The 25,031-nt window shown below is 40.9% G+C and overlaps 1 long non-coding RNA gene across 1 annotated transcript in view; it reads left to right on the forward strand.

Annotated features, from left to right (window-relative positions):
- LOC133071105 (uncharacterized) overlaps positions 1 to 14,828 on the forward strand; it is a 61,418-nt gene extending 46,590 nt beyond the window's left edge. Inside the window, exons 2-4 of the long non-coding RNA XR_009696353.1 lie at positions 8,442 to 8,634; positions 13,240 to 13,448; positions 13,870 to 14,828. This is a non-coding gene — a long non-coding RNA (uncharacterized LOC133071105). The remainder of the gene's footprint in view (positions 1 to 8,441; positions 8,635 to 13,239; positions 13,449 to 13,869) is intronic.
- The last annotated feature ends 10,203 nt before the right edge of the window (positions 14,829 to 25,031 follow it).

Genomic DNA, 25,031 nt, shown 5'->3' on the forward strand with positions numbered 1-25,031 from the left:
ACATCATTCCAACTGGTTCCAGTGCATCCAGCAGAGGTTACATCAATTGCAAAATCATCCATAAAGAATGCTACCCACCCCTGCACAGTCTGGTACAGGTGTCTAATGGCTAAACTCTGCAATTTATAATGGTTCCAATTCTTCTTAGCCTTCCTTCAGAGTTAATGAATGACATAGTTTTTAAAAATACATTTATTTTTATGTATTTGTCTGTGCCGGGTCTCAGTTGTGGCATATAGGATCTTTAGTTGCAGTGTGTGAACACTTGTTGAGACATGTGGGATGTAGTTCCCTAATCAAGGATCGAACCCAGGCCCCCCTTCATTGGGAGTGCAAAGCCTTAGCCGCTGGGCCACTAGGGAAGTCCCTGAATGAATCACTTTTTTTTTTGAATCACTTTTTAAAACCAAACATCTACAAAGAGAAGATAAGACTCTCTGATTGGTAAGTTAGACAAAGGAGAAACTAAACATGGTTCCAATGCCCATTCCCCTGGCATACACGTAATGAGATGGGGGTTAAGAGGATTTTGAGCCAAACACACAATCTGAACACTGGTGTTTGGCTTCATTTTTAAAGGGAGGAGAAAGATTTGCAAAGAAAAATCTCCAGTGTGCAGGCTAACACATTTACTTTTAACTTAAATAATGTGCGAGTTAGGCAGACAGCCATTTCATAAGGATTCTCTATAATAAGGTTTTACACAGGAAGCTTAAGGACATGTGATTAGCATAAACTCCACTCAGGTGTCTGGCTCCAGATCTCGGGCAGAGGAGATTTTAGTCTACAAGTTGTTTCTGTCTCTTTATTTGCAGTGAACAGCTTCAAGTTGATACAGAAGACGTTGGCTATGCCGGAGAAAAGAAACAATCCAAATAAGCCTAAGAAGGTTAGAAGATTTGAGATCCAAGTATTACAGTAACCTTTTGAGGGAGGAGAGACACTTTCTCCTTCATTGCAGGAAGAAAAGAAAAAATGGGTGTAGATGCAGAGAAGTTGGTAGCTTTGACCTTGAAAAGACAAGGTCTCCAGTCTAATGGCTTCTATTTTCTCAATGAAGCATAAGGTAAGAGTATCTCTTGAGGGCTGAGGTGTGAGAATAGAAATGAAAATATTAAGTTGTAACCACAGTGTGTGAGAAAGCAAGCTTAATGGAGAATCCTGGAGTTGCTGGGCAGGGTTGAGTGTGCATACACATTGTCTGTGATAATGAAAGTAAAACCAGCTAGTCTGGTTGTGTGGTTTGTCACAAAATGTTCAACTGTTCATGGGAAGAAATGCAAAAGTCAGTAGTTGCATTGATTCAGAAATTTATGCCAAGGTAGTTGATGAAGAAAGAAGCAAAGAAGCTGAAGGAATTTGCCAGGGAATAATTATTATGGAGCATGTTGGAATCTTAACTGAAGTGGACTAAAAATTAATGTCCACTGTGATTATAGTAATAAAAGGCCCAAATGTCAAAACCAGGGAAAGATGAGCACATAAAGGAATTCCTTCTCAGTCCAGTAGTTAGGAGCCTGTACTTTCATTGCTGGAGGTCCGGTTCAGCCCCTGGCTGGGGAACTAAGATCCGTCAAGCCATGAGGCATGACCCAAAAAAAAAAAAAAAAACACATAAATTAGAAACCCATAAAGGATCCTTAATAAGGATATTAAAATTGAGCTTTGTGCTCTGCCAACTCCTTATTGCTTGTTCCTTTCTTGGTAGGAAACTTTTCAACAATCCTGACAAGTGTGGCTGAGAGCATTAGTAAAAAATACCAGCAATGCATTTCAGTCTCGCCCAAAACAGGCATGTCCAAATGTGTCCAGGTAGAACCTTCAACCTCTGCTATAAGAATCCAATGAAGAGATGCTTATTCTCCCAGGTCTTTCAGAAAGATCAAAGAATATAGACCGCTTTCTTACTGAATCATTTTTTCCTAGCCAAAAGCTTCTAGCTGAGTATGCAGTAATTGGGCAGAGAAATGGGTCGGTTCAGTTCTGTTCAGTTGCTCAGTCATGTCCAACTTTTTGCAACCCCATGGACTGCAGCACGCCAAGCTTCCCTGTCCGTCATCAACTCCTGGACCTTGCTCAAAGTCATGTCCATCGAGATGGTGATGCCATCCAACCATCTCATCCTCTGTCAGATGGCATCTGACAAGAGAAACAGGAACTTGCAATTAAACCCTACACCCAGGTATGTAGAATTAGGGCAGGCCAGCCTGGAGCTTGTGGGACACAGGCAGAATGAGGTTGTCCCATGGCCATGCGAAGGTAAGGAGATGCAAAGGTGGAGAAGAGTCTACAGGGACTCTTCCCAATCCAGGGATCAAACCCGCGTTTCTATGTCTCCTGCATTGGCAAGCGGGTTCTTTACCACTAGCACCACCAGGGAAGCCCTCTAGAGCTGGTACCAGTCATCATTCTTCGAATAGTATTTGCCTCTCTGGAGACTTTCCTAGATGTCCTCCTGGGTGGCCTATATTCTCTTAGAAACGAGTCAACCATCAAGATGTCAGTGGCATTGAGTGGGTTGAGGAAACAACAGGACAAAACTTTATTTGCTATGAAATGAGATGCTCTGGAGGAAGGTGCTGCAAACTGTGCATCACATGCTGGAATGGTCATGGAATTCAAGGGGTCAACTGATATCCCAGAGGAAGTTCAGAAATGCAAATTCTCTTCAAACCTTCTGCAGCTGTACCATTTGGCCACTGATAAGTGGTTATGAATAATGGCCAGGTGGATTTAGATTCCAAGAGTCATTAACAGTAGCCTTCAAACCAGAAGATAAGATGGGGACTGTGGTTACATTTGGGAGAGGCTGGATGATGCTGTGGTTTTTCAATAAGAAAATTATGAATTGAATCCTTTCAAATATTCATCTAGAAATGGGAGTGAAAAGTAAAATTACTTCTTTTCAGCACTGAAAGCATGGAGTCCTAGCCATGGGACCACCAGGGAATTCCATGAAATTATTTTTAAATTAATTTAATTAAATTACTTTTGCTTGCCACATTGCACTTCTTTAAACACAAATGCATGTTCTGTACTCTAGAATTATCAGGAACTGTGAAGGGCCTGAGATTTTTAACTCCCTTTGCAAGCTGGTTACCCTGCCACACAGATGGTGGAAGACACAAAACTCTTAGGTCAGAGATGAAGAACTTTATTACTCACGGCACAGCAAGCAGCATGCAGTTCGTGTTCGTGTTGATTTCCTCTTGCAACCCCAAGTTCACAGAGACAAGACAGAGGGGCCCATGTGAAGGCCAGGCTTGCAGAGGATTTGCATTTCCACTGAGAAGCTCTGGACTTAGGGAGCCCAAATCTTTTACAAAAGACATTTGCACCAAAAGGAAACATCATTTCACTAGATAGAAAACCAACCTACCCCCTGCTCTGGAGGGAGACACTATATCTTCCAAGGCCGTTTGCTACAAAAACATCCTGGAGAAAATGGGCCAGAACAAAAGTGGTCAGTGCCTCTGCTCGCAAGCCGAGCAGAAACATAGAGAATTGTCTCTGGACAAAAATAAGAATAGCTATACTCCTATAGTACTTACTGTGCATTAAGAACAGCTCTAAGTGCTTTATATACCTTATCCCAATTAACCCTCACAATTCTATGATGCTATTCCCATTTCACAGATGAGAACATTAGATATTATAATGACATAGAATGGTGGGAGTCTGTAATGATTTAGATCACTGCAGACTCTGACCCTCCAGGTTTGGAAGGGGCTTGATGTTTATTTTTAACCAGCCTCACAGGTGATTCTGATAGACTTAAGATAAACCTTAAGACTGACTAATTTAAAAGATATCATCATCTCTTTAATCGCCTTAATTATTTAGCCAAATTTTTATTCTTCTCTATATTTATGCTTACTTAATAAAGTCAAGAATTTTATCTCCTTTTATTTAAAACATGGGATTTTGAATTCTTACTGTGAAAGGATGATTTGGAATCAAACAGGAAAAAAGCATAGATTGCAATAGAAATGTTTTTAAAAAGTACAAACTTTGAAAGGGCTGGTTCATTAAAAAACACCCTGGACATTTAAATGAAAAGAAAATTACAAGATTGCCAACATTCCCAAGTTTACAACTAGTATGTTCTTAATGGAAAAATGTATTTTGTCACATGATTGTAATAGCCATGAATGTTGCAAATTTGCAAAAAATTCAGCATTGAAAAATGCTAAGGATGGAGTTATATCAAAGAGTAACTTACAGGAAAAATTCAGCATTCATTAATTTTGGCACTAACAGTATTCAGGGTAAATAAAAGAAGTGTGTGGGGTGAGGACCTTGGGTTTCTGTTTGTTTGCTTGTTCACAGTTCAGAGTGCAAAGTGGGTTGAGAAATACGGTGTACATATTTCTCCACAATGGTGACATGTCAAGATGTCATTTGCATCCATATATCTTTGGGAATGGTTCCTTTTCCTGGTTTTGTTAATTTAAACCATTTGTCTAAAATAGCTTTTTTAAAAATTTCTTTTTCTATCCATGTTGGGCTTGCCAGGTGGCTCAGTGGTAAAGAATCTGCCTGCAAATGTAGGAGATGCAGAAGACACGAGTTCAATTCCTGGGTGGGGAAGATCTCCTAGAGAAGGAAATGGCAACCCACTCCAGGATTCTTGCGTGGGAAATCCCACAGACAGAGGAGCCTGGCGGTTTACAGTCCGTGGGCTCACCAAAGTCGGATACAACTGAGGGGCTGAGCACGGCTGAGCGACGATGCGCGCTCACAGCCTCCTAAGAGGAGTCAGACAGCTTACCCACCCAAAGGGCAACATGCAGGGAAAAGGGGAACCAACTGGGGCCTGGGAAGACCCTTTGGGCCCAAAGGAGTCGGGGAGGAGGTGGGGCATTGCCCAGCAGCTGTCTGAAAGAGCTGTGGCTTTTTGTCAGAACGACACAGCCAGCCCTAAGTAATACAGGGAGAATCATCACCAGACCCACCCAAACCAAGCAGAAGCTTGAGAAAGGAGCTGAACTTGTGAGGAACCAGCTGGAGAGTGGATCTGGAGGGGAAAATGGAGGAAATCTGAATAGGATCAGCCGTCCCTGCCTTTCCCAGAAAGCGGGCATGTTTTGACTGTTTGTTTTTATCACAGATCACTTTGGTCTTATGTTATGAATAATTACTTGTACAGCCCTTTGAGGTTGGAGGGCTTCCCTGTGGCTCAGACAGTAAAGAATCTGCCTGCAGTGCAGGAGACCAGGGTTGGGAAGATCCCCTGGAGAAAGAAATGGCTACCCACTCCAGTATTCTTGCCTGGAGAATCCCACAGACAGAGGAGCCTGTTCGTGGGGTCGCAAAGAGTCAGACACGACTGAGCGACTAACACTTTCACACACACACACTTTCACTTTGAAGTTGGAGGTTGTTTCCATGTACATTGTGTCACAACTCTGTCAGGAACAGGAACAGATTTGTATGATCTGGAGAAAAGATGTGATTTATCCAAAGGTGCACAGCAAGTAAGAGGCCAAACCAGCCTTCAGATCCATAGTCTTCAATGAGAAAAATAAAAATTTTTGTCCATATACTTACAATTTAAAACAAGCAAATGAAGAAGACAAGGGTGATTAAAAAGAAAAAAAATAGTCTTTGGTTAAGGTTAACCAAATAACAATGAATTCTTGATTGATTCTTTAATTTCTTGCCATGTCAGAGGCTGATTCAGAGAGCTTCTGCCTGAACTTGACTAGAACTACAGGGAGGCTCCCAATTTAAATTATGTTTCTTTCATTCAGCAAATGCCTGGTCACAAAAATACCGTAGCAATTTATGTTAACAAAGTGTTACTGTATAATTTGTGAACTCTGTATCACTGGTCATTTCAAATCTCAACAGCATGAGCATTCTAAAGATAATTTGCCTTTAGGCAATTTATCTTAACCCTGGTGGTCCAGTGGTTAAGAGTCTGCCTTCCAGTACAGGGGGTGTGGGTTTGATCCGTGGAACAAAGACCCCACATGCCACACTCTGTAGTCAAAAAATAAATAAATAAAAATAATAATTTGCCTTCACCCAAAGTTTTTGCTTTCAAATAAACTAAAAGAGCTTTGGGACAGATTTCCTTCTATGACATGAGAAGTTAGGGCAGTTTTGCAATGCCTCTGAATCCTGCCTCCTTGCCTTCCAAAATTTGGGGTAATTTCTCTTTTCTTTCCTCTTTTTGACTCCTTTCCTCTGTTTCTCCTTCTTTCCATCCCTCCCTTTGTCCTTTCTCCCTTCATTCCTCTCTTCCTTCCTTATACTTACTCTGGGACCAAGTTTTCTTATGAGTCAGGTGCATACATCAAAGGTTCTCACTGAAAGGTGACCTATAGTAATCTCTATAATAGTAACAGGCTATAATCTGTATTTTCTAGTTATCTGAGTGAAAATTTGAAACAAGTTTGCTGTTGTCCTGTTGCTCTCACATTTCCCTCCTGAATCTCTTTAATCATTTGTCTGCATTTTCTCTTGGGGAGTCTTCTAATTCTTGACAGTGAAAAATGCCTTAAAAGAACCCTCCTACACTGTTGGTGGGAATGTAAATTGGTGCAACCACTATAGAGAACAGTAAGGAGTTTCCTTAAAAAACTGAAAATAGAGCTACCGTATGATCCAGCAATCCCACTCCTGGGCATATATCCAGAGAATACCATAATTCGAAAAGATACAGGCATCCCAATGTTCTTTGCAGCACTATTTGCAATAGCCAAGAGATTTAGAAAGCAACCTAAATGTCCATTGACAGATGATTGGGTAAAGCTGTGGTGCATGTATACAATGGAACACTACTCAACCATAAGAAAGAATGAAATAATGCCCTTTGCAGCGGCACGGATGGACCTAGAGATTACCATACTCTGTGAATGTCAGACAGAGAAACACAAATGTCATGATATCACTTACGTATGGTATCTAATGCAGTGATACAAATGAACTCATTTACAAAACACAGACTTAGGAAACACATTTATGTCACCACAGGGGAAAACTGCTGGGGGGATAAACCAGGAGGCTGGGATTAACATGCGTACACTCTGCGTGTGCTCAGTCACTCAGCCACTCAGCCATGTGCAGCTTTTTGTGACCCCATGGACTCGCAGAGCAGCTACTCTCTCCATGGGATTTTTCAGGCAAGGATACTGGAAGAGGTTGCCATTTCCTCCTCCAGGGGGTCTTCCTGACCCAGGGGTCGAACCCAAGTTTCCTGCATCTCTTGCATTGGTAGGTGGATTCTTTACCTCTGAGTCACCTGGGAAGCTCCCATACATACACTGCTATATATAAAATAGATAATCAACAAGGACCTACTTATAGCACAGGTAACACTCAGTACTCTCTAATAACCTATATGGGAAAAGAATCTGAAAAGACTAGATACATAAATATGTATAAGTTGATCACTTTGCTGTACGCCTGAAGCTAACGTACCATGGTAAATCAACATTACTCCAATGTAAATTCCTTAAAAAATAAAAAGTAAAATTAATTACAATCTAAGAAAAAGTGATAAGTACATACAATGAAATATTATACAACCTAAAAAAAAGAAATCCTATGACATGCTACAACATGGATAAACCTTGAGAACATTAAGTGATATAAGCTACTCAGAAAAAGATAAACATTGTATGATGTCACTTATATAAGCCATCTAAAACTGTCAAACTCATAGAAATAAAAAACAGAATTGTGGTTGCCAGTGTTTTGGGGGAGAGGGGGGTAGGGAATTGTTCAGTGGGCACAGAGGTTCAGTTTTTTTTTTTCTAGAAAAAGTTCTAGAGATCTATTACATAATAACATGAACCATATATTTAAAATGGCCTCCCAAGTGGCACAGTGATAAAGAATGCAGGAGGTGCAAGAGATGCAGGTTCAATCCCTGGGTCTGGAAGCTCTCCTGGAGTAGGAAATGGAGACTCACTCTACTATTCTTGCCTGGAAAATTCCATGGACAGAGGAGCCTGAAGGGCTACAGGCCATGGGGTCTCAAACCTAGCAACTAAGAAAAAAAAAACACACTTAAAAATGTTCAGAATGGTAAATTTTATGTTACATTCTTCACCACAAATTTTTCTTTTTATTGTGAAAACCATTCTTAGCTTGCAAGCCATACAAAACTAGTGGGCTGGATTTGGCCAGAGGAGCATGCGGTTTGCCAGTGCCTGACCTAATCTATGGGCATTTTAATTTCACAGTTGTTTCAGTCATGCCCTTTATAACTATCCTTTTGCCCCAAGTTCAGTCCAGGTTCCTGCACTGCTTTTAGTTTCCTGTCTCTTTAGTCTCCTCTAATCTAAAAATCAGTTCTTCAACCTGTCCTTGACTTCTTTGAACTTAAGAACTTTTGAAGATTACCAGTTAGTTATTTTGCAGAGGGTCCTACAATTGGTATTGGTCTGGTATTTCCTCATAATGAAATCCATGTTATGCATTTCTATCAGGAGACCACAGAATTGGAAGGACTGATACACAAGCTGAAGTTCCAATACTTTCGCCACCTGATGCAAAGAGTCTTCTCATTGGAAAAGACCCTGATGCTGCGAAAGATTGAAGGCAAAAGGAGAAGGGGGCAACAGAGGATGAGATGGTTAGATAGCATCACCAACTGAATGGACATAATTCTGAGGAAATTCGGTAAGACAATGAAGGACAGACAAGCCTGGCGTGTTGCAGTCCAGGAGATCACAAAGAGTCGGACACGACTTAGCAACTGAACAGCAACAATCACAGAATTGATGTTCTGTTCTCAACGTACAGTATCAGAAAGCATAAGATAATATCTGTTTGTTTCAAAACTCATGTTGACGTTGACCAGTTGTCTGTGTGGTTATTCCACTGTACACCTACCTTTTTTCCTTTAATAAATAATTTGTGAAGTTATTTTAGACTTATTCAATTCCACCTCAAGTTTCGCCTGCTTTTTTAGTTTCCATGATTTTTGCCTGAAAGAATTATTAATACAATGATTGCAAAGTGGTGACATTCTAATTTCATCATTTTACTCAAGTTTATTAGTTAGTATTCTACTCTAAGGAAGATCTTCTCTTTTAATAGCTATGTATTTATTATTTGGCTGTGTTGGGTTTATATTGTAGCACATGGGATTTTCAATCTTTGTTGAAGCATGCTGAATCTTTTTTAGCTGTAGCTTGCAAAATCTTAGTTGCGGCATGTGGGGTCTAGTTTCCTGAGCAGGGATTGAACCTTGTACCCCTTGCACTGGGAGCACAGAGTCTTAGCCAGTGGACCACCAGGGAAGTCCCTGTAAGGAAGATCTTTTCCTTAGCTCTTCATTTATGAAGTCTTGGTAACTTATTCAATGGGTGATGGTATATTTGGAACCCAGCAGATCCCTGCGAGGACCCATGCCCCAGGAAAAAAGGACCCCCATGTCCCCTGCCTCTTGTTTGTAGAAAAACTGAAATCTCTCAGCCTTCCCTGAGTCGCAAATAAGAAGGCTGCAACAGTTAATGATTGGGACTATAGAATCATATCTATAGATGTTACATCTTCAGAGTTAGATGCACATCCCTGAGTCGTTTTATAGACACTGTAACTGCCTAACAGAGGGAAAAAGTTAACTGCATAATGACCAGACTATAGCCATGATATAAGCTGCTCCAACTTGAGCAGTACCGAATCTATGGCTGCAGCAATTTCAAGAACTGACCTTGAGAGAATGTAACTAACACTATTGCTCACAGTAGTCTATATCTCTGTGTCATCAAAATAATTGAACCTTGGAACTCCTTTGGTGATTCAGCTGCTAAGACTCTGCACTGTCAATGCAGGGGCCTGGGTTCAATCCCAGGTTGCAAAAGTAGATCCCACATGCCACGACTGATAGTTTGCATGGCGCAGCTAAATATTCCTCATGCCACATGAAGATCAAAGATCCAGTGTGTTGCAGCTAAGACTGGGCATGACCTAATAAGTGAATAAATAAAAATAAATATTAAAAAAAATAATTGTAGGGCTTCCCTTGTGGCTCAGTGGTAAAGAATCAGCCTCTAGAGCAGGAGACATGGTGTACAATCCCTGATCCAGGAAGATCTCACAAGCAGAGCAATTAAGCCTGTGTGCCATAGCTATTGAGCCTGTCCTCTAGAGACCAGGACTTGCAACTACTGAAGCCCATGAGAGCCGTTGCTCCTCAACAAGAGAAGCCACCACAATGAGAAGCCCATGCATTGCATCTACCCAGTAGCCCCCACTCGCCACAACTAGAGAAAAGTCTGCTCAGTAACGAATACCTAGCACAGCCAAAAATACATAAATAGAATCTTTTAGAAATTGTTGCTTGTTCTGTCCATTAATGTAAGAGTACAACTAAAATTGTCAACAGAGGTGCTATACACCCATGCCAACATTTTCCACACTAAGAATATGCTGCTGTTACGTCATCCTGAAAAAGTTACAGAAGACAGACCTTTGCCCATAATTCCACAGAAATGGAATGATGTTCTGACAAGTGGGGATTTGTAAGCAGCTTTTATCAGGAAAGAACTCTCTGCAGGAAACCCCTCTTGTCTTGTCACTTTGGCAAAGCTGTATTGTAGCGAACCATTAATCTGTCACTCCATGCTCTACTCATCTCCAGCCCAAGGACAGCTTTCAAATCTTTGGGACCCATAATACCTTATGTAACTTGTTAGTTCCTTCCATAGATGAAAGAAGTAGAAATGAATAATAAGTAATTGACAGATGATCAGATCTCTTCCCTAGTTTTACCCTCAGTAATTTCGTGTATAGACTGTGTGAACAATATCCACCTAAAGAAAGATCACAAGGAATCAACAAGCCTGGATGCAGAGGGAAATGGCTAAGTGCCTAATTCCCTATCTCAGTGATAATTGGAATTACTTCCCCTTTTCCTTTAAAAACTTTCATGAGTAGGCAGAACCTTCAGAGTTGCTTTTGAGACTTGAGCCCACCTTTCCCCCAGATTGCCCACTCTTCTGATGAAAGCAACTTTCCTTTCCTTTCTGCTAACACCTGCCTCTTGAGTATTGGTTACTGAAGTTAAAATTAGTCACACAGTCATGTCCAACTCTTTTTGATCCAGTGGACTGTGGCCTGCCCGGCTCCTCTGTCCATGGAATTCTCCAGACAAGAGTACTGGAATGGGTTGCCATTTCCTTCTCCAGGGGATCTTCCCGACCCGGGGACTGAGCCCAGGTCTCCTGCATTGCAGGCAGATTCTTCACCAACAGAGCCACTAGGGAAGCTCATTGGTTTCTAAGTGGCATGCCAGCGAACCTGAGTTCAGTAACATCTTTTCCTGTCTAAAATAACATCACTAGTAGTAGTTTACAGATATCTCATAAGTATGAAGTTTCCTAAATTTGCTTTTACCTATAAGAGGAATCCATCTCACCTGTAATTGGAAGGTAAAATAGAATACTGAAAAGTATAGGGCCTGGGAGCTTGTTAACTCAGATTCAAATCTCAACCCTGTGACTGACTACTTACATGAGGAGTCTAAGTTATTTTACCTCTTGGAATTGCAGTTTCCTTAGGTTCTGAGGAAGATAAAAAGAACACAGGCTTCCATGGACTATCATGAGGACTAGAAATACTAGGTTTCAAGAGCTGGTCTAGGGCGAGACTCATGGTCGGTCCTCTACCAGCACATCTCCTAGTACTGTGGGGAGAGGCATAAATGTTCTCCTCCCAAATACTGTGTCCTTTGTGTTTTCAGGGGTTCTTTCAATTAGGAGAACAATAATCCTACCCAGTTTTATAATTATTTCCCAAGCATTATCTGACCAAGCCAAAGCAATGGAAGTGGTAGAGAAGGACAAGGAAATGAGTGTGTACTTTGAAAGTGCATGGCCAAAGAAGAACAATGGAAGGAATCTCCCCAAACAGATAACAAGGGCTTTTTCTTCTTACACTGTGCACATTTATATTGTCTGAATTGTTTGACACGAGGCATTCTATTAGTACTTGTGTGATTTATTGTTTTAAGTGAATTGTACCCTCACCTAGCTGCATCACTGCTCTCTGAAATCTAAGGCTGGGTTAAAGTTTTACCTCTGTAAAGAAAGGGAAAATCTTTTCCCTTGAACTTTTACCTCACTTTCTAACTCTCAGTGTGTGATAACAACATTGACCTAATCACCATGACTTGACAAATCTCATTGATTAAGTCTGACAGAATCACGGTGACTAGGATCCTTTCTGACTCAGTGTAGCCAGAATTTATCCATACCTTCTATTTGATATCAAGTAAGTAAATACTTTTATAATTTAAAAAAAGTGAGTAAATGTTTGAAGGATACTTTGTTCCAGGTGCTTTATTGCTGTAATTCTAATTCCTTTCCAAAGACTCTTCATACCTGATTTTTGCTAATGCTTCCAATATAAAGTAACAAAGAGTGTCTGTCTCATCTTTGATTCTCTGAAACATGTTTTGTTTACAACTCAATATTCATTAAGAAGCCAAGACAGAGAAGAGGTGAGGGAAAATGCTTGGGGGGCTTGCTACTTGCCAGCACTTTGTTCCCCATGTCACACTTAATCTCTACAACAATGCTGCTTAAGAGTGTGGTGGAGATGACAGATGTGTCCCTAAAACCCACTCCACATATGCCAGGTAAGCTTTAGGAACATAAACCAAGATAGAGGAGACTTCCTTCCCAGGCGCCATGATAATCCTCTCTTCATCTGGAAGAAGGACTGACTTTGCAAATTCTCACTTGGGAAACCGAGAGGCACTGCTTCAGCCTGCTCCATTGGCAAGAGGTCAGGGCTGGATTCAGTGATTCCAGAAACTAAAACCACTATGGCTTCAAAAGCACTTTATATTTCCATGTAACAGGGAGTCAAAAGTTGGGAGTCCAGAGCTCACGCAACTACTCAGGAAAAGAGATTTCTTTTCTCTTCCTCTTCTGCCCTCTATCATGAGTGGCTCCGTGGTCACAAAATGTCTTGAACCACTGGGCAGAATTTCCATATTTCAGGCAGCAAGAAATAAAAAGAAAAAAAGATGCAAGTGGATTGAGCTTGCCCCGTTTAACAGGAAACCATAACTTTCTCATTAATTTCTGTGCCTTTCAAAACATCCCCATTCCCTGCTCTTCTCCTCCTGATACCATAGAAAGCTATTGCAATGTATTTAATGGGTCAGTTATATTTGTTGTAAACATCCTTGCAAATTGTGCGCTAAGAGCTCATATTTTTAGTTTATAGAAATTATATTGCACCTCACATGACTTTCTATTCCTTCTCTTGCAGCATTGTGTTTTCAGGATCATCCAGGTTGCTTTCTGTTCATCTAACCCAGTGCTTCTGAAGGCTGCATGGTACCTCTTTGTGCGGGTCCACCACACTTTACCCATACACTCTGTTATGAGCTGAATTGTGTTCTCCCAAAATTCATGTGTTGAAGCCCCAACCTCAGAACCTGAGCATGTAATAATTTTTGGAGATAGGACTTTAACAAGGTAATTAATTTTAAGAAAGATTCTACACACGAGGTCTAGTTCACATATTTGGAGACAGGGCCTTCAAAGAGATGATGAAATCCAACTGAAACTGTTAGGTGGGGTCCTAATCTAATAGAATTTCTGTCCTTAAAGAAGAGAAGGAGATACTTGGGATTATGTGCACTGAGAAAAGGTGTATCTATACACACATATGCCCAAAAGGCTCTGACGCCAGTAATTACATTCTTATGCATCATGTGTTACATACACTACGTATGTAGATCATGCCCCCCAAATAATTGTAAGTTCAAAGAGACCAGGGTCTCCTCTTGCTAGTTCCAAGTTTCCCATGATGTGCTAACAAATTTGTTGCTACAAGAAGAATACGTCACTTAGAATATGAAATTAATCTATTGTATCTGTTGTTGTTTTGATGCAGGGTAAAATTCAGTCCCATGAAGACATCACTGAAGGATCTGAAAATATGCCAGCTGCATTTATGGGAATGCTGAAAGGAGAGACTTTGGGGAAGGCAATAGTGAAAGCATGAACAAAAATGACACATCTGGATGATTCCTTAGTCTCTTTTTAATCATTTAGCAAAATCTGTCCTGTCTTTATGACATAAAAACAGTCATGGTAATGCATTTGATCTACTTAATAAAATACATTGATGTAAATAATTAGGAATAGAGAGTGGAAATTTCATACTGAACAATGGCCAAGTGAGATTACTACCTGCTATAGCTCTTTCTAGGTTATGGTAGAAGATAATGGCCTTGTAGTCCAAAAGTTTAATGCCTCTGTGACCTTACTTAAAATTTTTCATCTGCAAAGTGAGGATAGTAACATCTGCATGACATACATATCATACATCAGTTTATATCACCAGCATAACACGTGACATATACTAGGTACTCAGTAAGTGTTTAGCTACCTCCTGCAAAAATCAGTGAGTTCAAAGTCAAAATTACAACCACTATGGCTGATGGTTCCGTTCAGTTCAGTTCATTTCAGTCATGCAGTTGTGTCCGACTCTGCGACCCCATGAACTACAACACACCAGGCCTCGCTGTCCATCATTTACTCCCAGAGTTTAGACAAACTCAAGTCCATTGAGTCAGTGATGCCATCCAACCATCTCATCCACTGCTGTCCCCTTCTCCTCCCACCTTCAATCTTTCCCAGCATCACTGTCTTTTCAAATAAGTTGGTTCTTTGCATGAGGTGGCCAAAGTATTAGAGTTTCAGCTTCAGCAACAGTCTTTCCAATGAATATTCAGGACTGATTTTCTTTGGGATGGACTGGTTGGATCTCCTTGCCGTCCAAGGGACTCTCAAGAGTCTTCTCCAACATCACAGTTCAAAAGCATCGATTCTTCAGTGCTCAGCTTTCTTTATAGTCCAACTCTTACATCCATACATGACTACTAGAAAAACCATAGTCTTGACTAGATGGACATTTGTTGGCAAAGTAATCTCTCTGCTTTTTAATATGCTGTCTAGATTTGTCATAACTTTTATTCCAAGGAGCAAACGTCTTTTCATTTCATGGCTGCTATTACCATCTGCAGTGATTTTGGAGCCCAAAAAGATAAAGTCTGTCACTGTTTCCACTGTTTATCCATGTATTTGCCATGAAGTGATTGGACCAGATGTCAATATCTTAGTTTTTGGAAAGTTGAGCTTTAAGCCAAAATTTTCACTCTCCTCTTTCACTTTCACCACAAGGCTTTTTAGTTCTTTGCTTTCTGCATAAGGGTGGTGTCATCTGCATATCTGAGGTTATTGATATTTCTCCTGGCAATCTTGATTCCAACTTGTGCTTCATCCAGCCCAGCATTCTGCATGATGTACTCTGCATATAAGTTAAATAAGCAGGGCGATATACAGACAATATACAGCCTTGACATACTCCTTTCCCTATTTGGAACCAGTCTGTTGTTCCATGTCCAGTTCTAACTGTTGCTTCCTGACCTGCATACAGATTTCTCAAGAGGAAGGTAAAGTGGTCTGGTATTCCCATCTCTTTCAGAATTTTCCAGTTTCTTGTGATCCACACAATCAAAGGCTTTGGCATAGTCAATAAAGCAGAAATAGATGTTTTTCTGAAACTCTCTTGCTTTTTCGATGATCCAACTGATGTTGGAAATTTGATCTCTGGTTCCTCTGCCTTTTCTAAAACCAGCTTGAACATCTGGAATTTCACGGTTCACATACTCTTGAAGCCTGGCTTGGAGGATTTTGAGAATTACTTTACTAGTGTGTGAGATGAGTACTATTGTGTGGTAGTTTGAGTATTCTTTGGCATTGCATTTCTTTAGGATTGGAATGAGAACTGACCTTTTTCAGTCCTGTGGCCATTGCTGAATTTTCCAATTTTGCTGGCATATTGAGTACAGCACTTTCACAGCATCATCTTTTAGGATTTGAAATAGCTCAGCTGGAATTCCATCACCCCCACTAGCTTTGTTCATAGTGATGCTTCCTAAGGCCCACTTGACTTCACATTCTAGGATGTCTGGCTCTAGGTGAGTGATCACACCATCATGATTATCTGGGTCATGAAGATCTTTTTGGTATAGTTCTTCTGTGTATTCTTGCCACCTCTTCGTAATATCTTCTGCTTCTGTTAGGTCCATACTGTTTCTGTCCTTTATTGTGCCCATCTTTGCATGAAAAGTTTCCTTGGTTTCTCTAATTTTCTTGAAGAGCTCTCTAGTCTTTCCCATGCTAATTTCCCTCTGTTTCTTTGCACTAATCACTGAGGAAGGCTTTCTTATCTCTCCTTGCTATTTTTTGGAACTCTCCATTCAAATGGGTATGTCTCTCCTTTTCTCCTTTGCTTTTTGCTTCTCTTCTTTTCACAGCTATTTGTAAGGCTTCATCAGGTGGCCATTTTACTTTTTTGCATTTCTTTTTCTTGGGGATCCTCTTGACCCCTGTCTCCTGTACAGTGTCACAAACCTCCATCCATAGTTCTTCAGGCACTCTGTCTATAAGATCTATTCCCTTGAATTCTTTGTCACTTCCACTGTATAATTTTAAGGGATTTGATTTAGGTCATACCTGAATGGTCTAGTGGTTTTCACTTCTTTCTTCAGTTTAAGTCTGAATTTGGCAATAAGGAGTTCATGATCTGAGCCACAGTCAGCTCCTGATCTTGTTTTTGGTGACTGAATAGAGCTTCTCAATCTTTGGCTGCAAAGAATATAATCAACCTGATTTCGGTGTTGACCATCTGGTGATGTCATGTGTAGAGTCTTCTCTTGTGTTGTTGAAAGAAGGTGTTTTCTATGAACAGTGCATTCTCTTGGCAAAACTCTATTAGCTTCTGCCCTGCTTCATTCTGTACTCCAAGGCCAAATTCGCCTCTTACTCCAAGTGTTTCTTGGCTCTTATTTTTGAATTCCAGTCCCCTATAATGAAAAGAATATCTTTTTGGGATGTTAGTTTTAGAAGGTTTTGTAGGTCTTCATAAAACCATTCAACTTCAGCTTCTTAAGCACTACTGGTCAGGGTGTAGACTTGGCTGATGGTTACACAAGGAGAAATAACTATTGCTGATGAACAAGGGCCTCAAGGAAGCCCCCACTGGTCCTCTACTGATGGGTCTAACGTGACAGATCAAGGAAGGAATCTACCATTCACAACAGTCACAAAAATGATAACACATGGAAATATTTATAAGCTTACAAAAATGTGATAGATTATTATGAAGAAAGCTTTAAAACATCACTGAGGAATATAAAAGAAGACTGAACATTTGGAAAGGTTACCATGCTCTTGCACTGGAAGATTCACTATCAGTAAAATGTTATTTCTGTTGATCAATTCTACTACCAAATAGAGGAGGGATTAAATTGTAGTACAATGGAAAAGATAGAGGAAAAAGTGTGTGATGTGTGATTGTGTGTGTCTGTGTGTGTTAAAACCTCTGGAAAGATCAAATAAACTGCTGATAATATGGTTTATCCCCAGAGAAGAGCAATAGTGGAAGAATTTAGAAAGCCACTGCCTCTGCTCAGAGAAAGACAGGCTCAGAAAAGACCTGAGAAAAGCTTAGGCTTTCATCACAGGCTGATCCCTGGCTGATCCCTGATCACAGAGATGCCCTAAACTATTTTACCAATTCTGAGAAGAGGGAGGACCTGATGTCTAGAGCTACTGCACTACACTAGTCCCCCATTTATCCATGGTTTTACTTTGTGCAGTTTGTTAATAGCTCTCAACTGCAGCCCAAAGATATTAAATGGAAAACTTCAGAAATAAACACTTTCTAAGTTTTCCTATTGTACACCATTGTGAATGGTGTGAGACTTCTGTTGTATCCTGCTGGGGATCCCCAACCATTAATTAACACCTTCTACTACCAACATTCACTCATCAGCATCATCACGGTTCAATGATCCAGGATCACCGAAAGCAGATGGTCCTCCCTACGACACAGTATCCAAAGGTTAATAGTAGCCTAAATGCTTGATCACATTGCCTACATCTTTCACCTCATTTCATTACATAGGTATTTATCACTTCACATCATCATCATGCTAAGAAGATTGAGCACATTGTAATAAGATATCTTGTAAGAGAAACCACATTCACAAGATTTTTACTACAGTATATTATAATAACTCTATGTTTTTATTTTATTGTGCCTAATTTATATTTTTAAGATTTAATTTATTTGTGGCCTGGAGAATCCCATGGACTATTCCACGGGGTCAAAAAGAGTTGCACACGACTAAGAGACTTTCACTTTAATATCTTATTGGTTTGCACATTTGGACACGACTGAGCAACTTTCACTTCATGCAGTAATCGGGCAGACAGATGGGGGCTTGTTACGAAACTCCGTTTCCATGCATGCAGAATTTGGGAGGGCCAGCCCAGAGCTTGTGGGACACAGGCAGAACAAGGTTGTCCCGTGGACATGTGGAGATAAGGAGATGATGCAAAGGTGGAAATGTGTGCAATAAATGATTAAGCATCAGGTACAAGATAAGGAGATGGCAAGCAGAGACCTCAGGCCTCCCTGGTGGCTCAGATGGTAAAGAATCTGCCTGCAATGCAGGAGACCCAGGTTCGTCCCTGGACTGGGAAGACCCCCTGGAGAAGGGAAGGACTACTCACTCTAGTATTCTTGCCTGGAGAATCCCAAGAACAGAGGAGCCTGGTGGGCTACAGTCCATGAGACTGCAAAGAGTTGGACACAACTGAGTGACTGAGCATGCAAGCAGAGACCCCAGAACAGATTTCATGGCTTCAGAATGCCATGAGGGGGATTCCCTGGTGGTCCAGTGGTTAAGAATCCGCCTGATAATGGAGGGGGCAGGGGTTCAACCCCTGGTCCAGGAAGATTCCACATGCTGTGGGGCAACTAAGCCTGTGCTTCACAACTACTGAGCCCACGCACCCTAGAACCCATGCTCCACAACACGAGAAGCCATTGTAATGAGAAGTCTGTGACCCACAACTCAAGAGTAGTCCCTACTCGCCGCAAGGAGACTCTGCATGCAGCAATGAAGACCCATCGCAGCCAAAAATACATAAATAAATAAATATTAAAAAAAGAATGCCAGGCAAGATCTGGGAGACATTTCCTGAGATGCTGGAGTGTAGTCCACAGTGATGTGGAATGAGTATCAGAGGCCACAGGGCCATTTAGATGACCTTGTGCACACTCACATACAGCCTCCCCCCCAGATCAGCATTAACAAAGCAGAACTAGATTTCCCTGGGTTCCCCACACTGAAAGCTTTAACACTGTATTTCTCAAACTGTATAATGTTCATCTGAATCATCCACAGATCTTGTTTAAAATCTAGTTTCGAATCAGTAGGTCTCAAGTGAGACTTGAGATTCTGAATCTTTAACAAGCTTGTAGCTGATTCCAATGCTACTGGTCCAGGGACCACACTTGGAGGAACAAGACTCCAGTACTCTTGACAGTGACCCATCCCCACAACCATTCCTTGATGTCCCAGGATTTATGGTGAGTTCAACTTCTCCTGAGTAACATTCTCTTCTTATTTAACATGCCTTCATTGAATTTGGCATGCCAAAGAATAACCAGAGATGGAATAGATACAACAGGTCCAAAGAGCTTTAGCCTTAGCCTGACAATTTTCATCCTTTGAAAGAATCCAGGTGACTGTCCTCCAGCTTCAGACTTGGCCACCATGTGTAAATCATAGTGGGAAAACAGTATTCACCACTTGGATTTTCTCTGTGGAGCTGGTATCAGTCATCATTCTTCCAACAGAGTTTGTCCCTCTGGAGGATTTCCTAGATGTCCTACTTGGTGATCTATATTCTCCTAGGAATGAGTCAGTCCTCAGGATGTCAGTGGTAGTGAGTGGGTTGAGGAAGTAACGGGACAAAAGAGATGCTCTGGAGGAAGACATGCATTGCATGCTGTAATGGTGAAGAAGGGGTCAACTGAGATCCTGCAGGAAGTTCAGAAATGCAAATATGCTTCAAACCTTCTGTGGCTCTGCCATTTGGCCAGTTGTATGTGATTTTGAGGGCTTCCCTTGTGGCTCAGTGGTAAAGAATCCACCAGCAATGCAGGAGATGCGGGGGTCCGATCCCTGGGTTGGGAAGATTCCCCTGGAGAAGGAAATGGCAACCCACTCCAATATTCTTGCCTGGGAAATCCATGGACAGATAGGCTAGCAAGCTACAGTCCATGGGGTCACAAAGAGTCAGACGCAGCTTAGCGACTAAACAATAACAAAAACAAGCGGTTTTGTAGAATGGCCAGGTGGGTTATAGATTCCCAAAGTCACTAACAGTATCCTTCAAACCAGAAGATAAGATGGAGACCATGGCTGCATGTGGGAGACGCTGGATGGTGCTGTGGTTGTGCAATAAGAAAATTATGCATTCAATGCTTTCAACTATTCATTTAGAGATGGGAGTGAAAAATGAAAGTAGCTCTTAATTACTTTAACTAAGCCACTTTTGGTTGCCGTATTGAGCTTCTTTAAACATGACTGCATGTTCTGTACTCCAAATTGTCAAGAACTATGAAGGGGCTGAGATTTTTAACCTCCCTTTGCTAGCTGGTTACCCTGCCACATGGATGGTGGAAGAAGACACAAAATTCTTGGGTCAGAGATGAAGAACTTTATTACTCATGGCACAGCAAGCAGCATGCAGTTCGTGTTCATGTTGATTTCCTTTTGCAACCCCAATTCCTCAGAGACAAGACAGAGGGGCCCATGTGAAGGCCACGCTTGCAGAGGATTTGCTTTTCAGCTGAGAAGCTCTGGACTTAGGGAGCCCAAATCTTTTATAAAACACATTTGCACCAAAAGGAGACATCATTCCACTAGATAGAAAACCAATCTGCCCCCTGCTCTGGAGGGAGACACTATATCTCCCAAGGCCATTTGCTACAAAGACATCCTGGAGAAAATGGGCCAGAACAAAAGTGGTCAGTGCCTCTGCTTGCAAGACGAGCAGAAATACGGAGAATTGTCTTCAGACAAAAAGAATATTAGCTACCCTCCTGTATTACTTTCTGCAGCTAAGAACAGCTCTAAGAGCTTTCGTGCTTGATACACATTGTATCACTCAATCCTCACAACATTCTCTGAGGTTATCCCCATTTCACAGATCAGAACATTCATGTTGTAACGATACAGAATAGTAGTCTATAATGATTTAGATACTGGGGATTCTGACTCCCCAGGTTTGGAAGCAGCATGGTGGTTCTTTCTAACTAGCCTCACAGGTGATTTTGATAGGTACCAAACCTTAAGAATGTCATTAATTTAAAAGATAAGCATCTTTAAAATTCTCTTAACTATTTAAGCCCAAGTTTTTCTCTTCTCTATATTTATGCTTACTTAGTAAAGAACTTTATTTCCTCTTATTGAAAACATAGGACTTTCAGTTCTTACTGTGTAAGGAAGACTCAGAATCAAAAAATTATATATATATATTATAATTTATATATACATATAAATATTATATATATATATACAGATTGTAATAGAAATGTTTAAAGAAAGTACAAGCTTTGAAAGGACTGGCTCATTAAATTAAAAATGCAACATGTATTTAAATGAAAAAGAAAGTCACAAGGTAGCAAACAGTCCTAAGTTTACCCTCAGGATGTTCTTAGTGGAAAAATGTATTTTGTCACACAATTGTGATAGCCATGAATGTTGCAAATTTGCAAAAGGCAAGGATGGAATCATGTCAAGGAGTAAGTAATTACAGGAAAAATTCAACGTTCATTCATCTTGGTACTAAGAGTAGCTGGGTTAAAAAAAAAAAGTTTGCAGGGTGATGGCCCTGGGTTTTTGTTTTTGTTTGCCTTCAGTACAGAGTGCAAAGCATTCTTTGCTAAACTGAGAAACGCGATATGCACTTGGTGTTCTGTCAAGGTTAATGACTCATGAAATGAGAAGCTAGGGCAGCCTTGAAATGCCTCTGAATCTTGCCTTCTCAACTTCCAAATTTGGGGATGATTTCTTTTTTCCTTCCTCTTTTTGACTCCTTTCCTCCTTTTCACCCTCTTTCCTTCTCTCTCTTCCCCCTTTAGCCCTTTCTTCTTTTCATCCTTCCTTATACTTACTCTGGGACACAAGTTTTCCTATATGATTCAGGTTCATACATCAAAAGTTCTCACTGAAAGGCGATCTATAGTAATCTATATAATAATAACAAGCTATAATCTGCATTTTCTAGTTATCTGAATGAAAATTTGAAATGAGTTTGGTGTTGTCCTGTTACTCTCACACTTTCCTCTTGAATTGCTTTATCCATTTGTCTTTTCTTTTGGAGAGTCTTCTAAACCTTGGCAGTCAAAACTGCCTTAATGGAACCTTCCTACACTGTTGGTGGGAATGTAAACGGGTGTAGCCACTGTAGACAGCAATATAGACAGCCCTTAAAATAACTAAAAATAGAGCTACTATATGATCTAGCAATCCCACTCCTGGGCATTTATCCAGAGAATACCATAATTCCAAAGATACAAGCTCCCCAGTGTTCATTGCAGCACTATTTATGATAGGCAAGACATGAATGCAACCTAAACGTCCATTGACAGATGAATGGATAAAGAAGATGTGGTACATATATACGATGGAATACTACTCAGACACTTTTAAAAAGAGTGAAATAAGGCCATTTGCAGCAACATGGATGGACCTAGAGATTATCATGCTAAGCGAAGTCAGACAGAGAAAGACAAATGTCATATCATTTATCAGTTCAGTTCAGTTGCTCAGTTATGTCCAACTCTTTGCAACCCCATGGACTGTAGCATGCCAGGCTTCCTTGTCCATAACCAACTCCGGGAGCTTGCTCAAACTCATGTCCATAAAGTCAGTGATGCCATCCAACCATCTCATCCTCTGTCATCCCCTTCTCCTCCCACCTTCACACTTTCTCAGCATCAAGGTCTTTTCCAATGAGTCAGTTCTTCGCATCAGGTGGCCAAAGTATTAGAGTTTCAGCTTCAGCGTCAGTCCTTCCAATGAATATTCAGGACTGATTTCGTTTAGGATTGACTGGTTGGATCTCCTTGCAGTCCAAGGGACTCTCAAGAGTCTTCTCCAACACCACAGTTCAAAAGCATCGATTTTTCGGCACTCACTTTCTTTATAGTCCAACGCTCACATCCATAAATGACTACTGGAAAAACCATAGCTTTGACTAGACAGACCTTTGTTGGCAAAATAATGTCTCTGCTTTTTAATATGCTGTCTAGGTTTGTCATAGAATTTCTTCCAAGGAGCAAGCGTCTTATAATTTCACGGCTGCAGTCACCATCTGCAGTGATTTTGGAGCCCCCCCAAATAAACTCTCTCACTATTTCCATTGCTTCCCCATCTATTTGCCATGAAGTGATGGGACCGGATGCCATGATCTTAGTTTTCTGAATGCTGAGTTTTAACAGAACTTTTTCACTCTCCTCTTTCATGTTCATCTAGAGACTCTATAGGTCATCTTCACATTCTGCCATAAGGGTGGTGTCGTCTGCGTATCTGAGGTTATTGATATTTCTCCCAGCAATCTTGATTCCAGCTTGTCCTTCATCCAGTCCAGCATTTCACATGATGTCCTCTGCATATAAGTTAAATAAGCAGGGTGACAATATACAGGCTTGACATACTCCTTTCCCTATTTGTAACCAGTCTGTTGTTCCACGTTCAGTTCCAACTGTTGCTTCTTGACCTGCATACAGATTTCTCAGGGGGCAGGTAAGGTGGTCTGGTATTCCCATCTCTTTCAGAATTGTCCATAGTTTGTTGTGATCCACACAGTCAAAGACTATGGCATAGTCGATAAAGCAGAAATAGATGTTTTTCTGGAACTCTCTTGCTTTTTTGATGATCCAACGGATGTTGGCAATTTGATCTCTGCCTTTTCTAAAACTACCTTGAACATCTGGAAGTTCACGTTTCACATATTGTTGAAGCCTGGCTTGGAGAATTTTGAGCATTACTTTGCTAGTGTGTGAGATGAGTGCAATTGTGCAGTAGTTTGAACGTTCTTTGGCATTGCCTTTCGTTGTGATTGGAATGAAAACTGACCTTTTCCGGTCCTGTGGCCACTGCTGAGTTTTGCAAATTTGCTGGCATATTGAGTGCAGCACTTCCACAGCAACACCTTTTAGGATTTGAAATAGCTCAACTGGAATTCCATCACCTCCACTAGCTTTGTTGATAGTAATACTTCCTAAGGCCCACGTGACTTTGCATTCCAGGATGTCTGGTTCTAGGTGAGTGATCACACCATCATGGTTGTCTGGGTCATGAAGATCTTTTTGTACAGTTCTTCTATGTATTCTTGCCACCTCTTCTTAATATCTTCTGCTTCTGTTAGGTCCATACCACTTCTGTCCTTTATTGTGCCCATGTTTGCATGAAATATAGCCCACCTGACCTGCCTCTTGAGAAACCTGTATACAAGTTAGGAAGCAACAGTTAGAACTGGACATGGAACAACAGACTGGTTCCAAATAGGAAAAGGAGTACATCAAGGCTGTATGTTGTCACTCTGCTTATTTAACTTATATGCAGAGTACATCATGAGAAACGCTGGGCTGGAAGAAATACAAGCTGGAATCAAGATTGCTGGGAGAAACATCAATAAACTCAGATATGCAGATGACACCACTCTTATGGCAGAAAGTGAAGAGGAACTAAAAAGCCTCTTGTTGAAAGTGAAAGAGGAGAGTGAAAAAGTTGGCCTAAAGCTCAACATTCAGAAAACTAAGATCATGGCATCTGGTCCCATCACTTCATGGGAAATAGATGGGGAAACAGTGGAAACATTGTCAGACTTTATTCTTTTGGGCTCCAAAATCACTGCAGATGGTGATTGCAGCCATGAAATTAAAAAACGCTTACTCCTTGGAAGGAATGTTATGACCAACCTAGACAGCATATTAAAAAGCAGAGAGATTACTTTGCCAACAAAGGTCCATCTAGTCAAGGCTATGGTTTTTCCAGTGGTCATGTATGGATGTGAGAGTTGGATGGTGAAGAAACTGAGCACTGAAAAATTGATGCTTTTGAACTGTGGTGTTGGAGAAGACTCTTGAGAGTCCCTTGGACTGCAAGGAGATCCAAACAG

The sequence above is a fragment of the Dama dama genome, chromosome 16 (assembly GCF_033118175.1).
Source record: "Dama dama isolate Ldn47 chromosome 16, ASM3311817v1, whole genome shotgun sequence".
Classification (NCBI taxonomy): domain Eukaryota; kingdom Metazoa; phylum Chordata; class Mammalia; order Artiodactyla; family Cervidae; genus Dama; species Dama dama.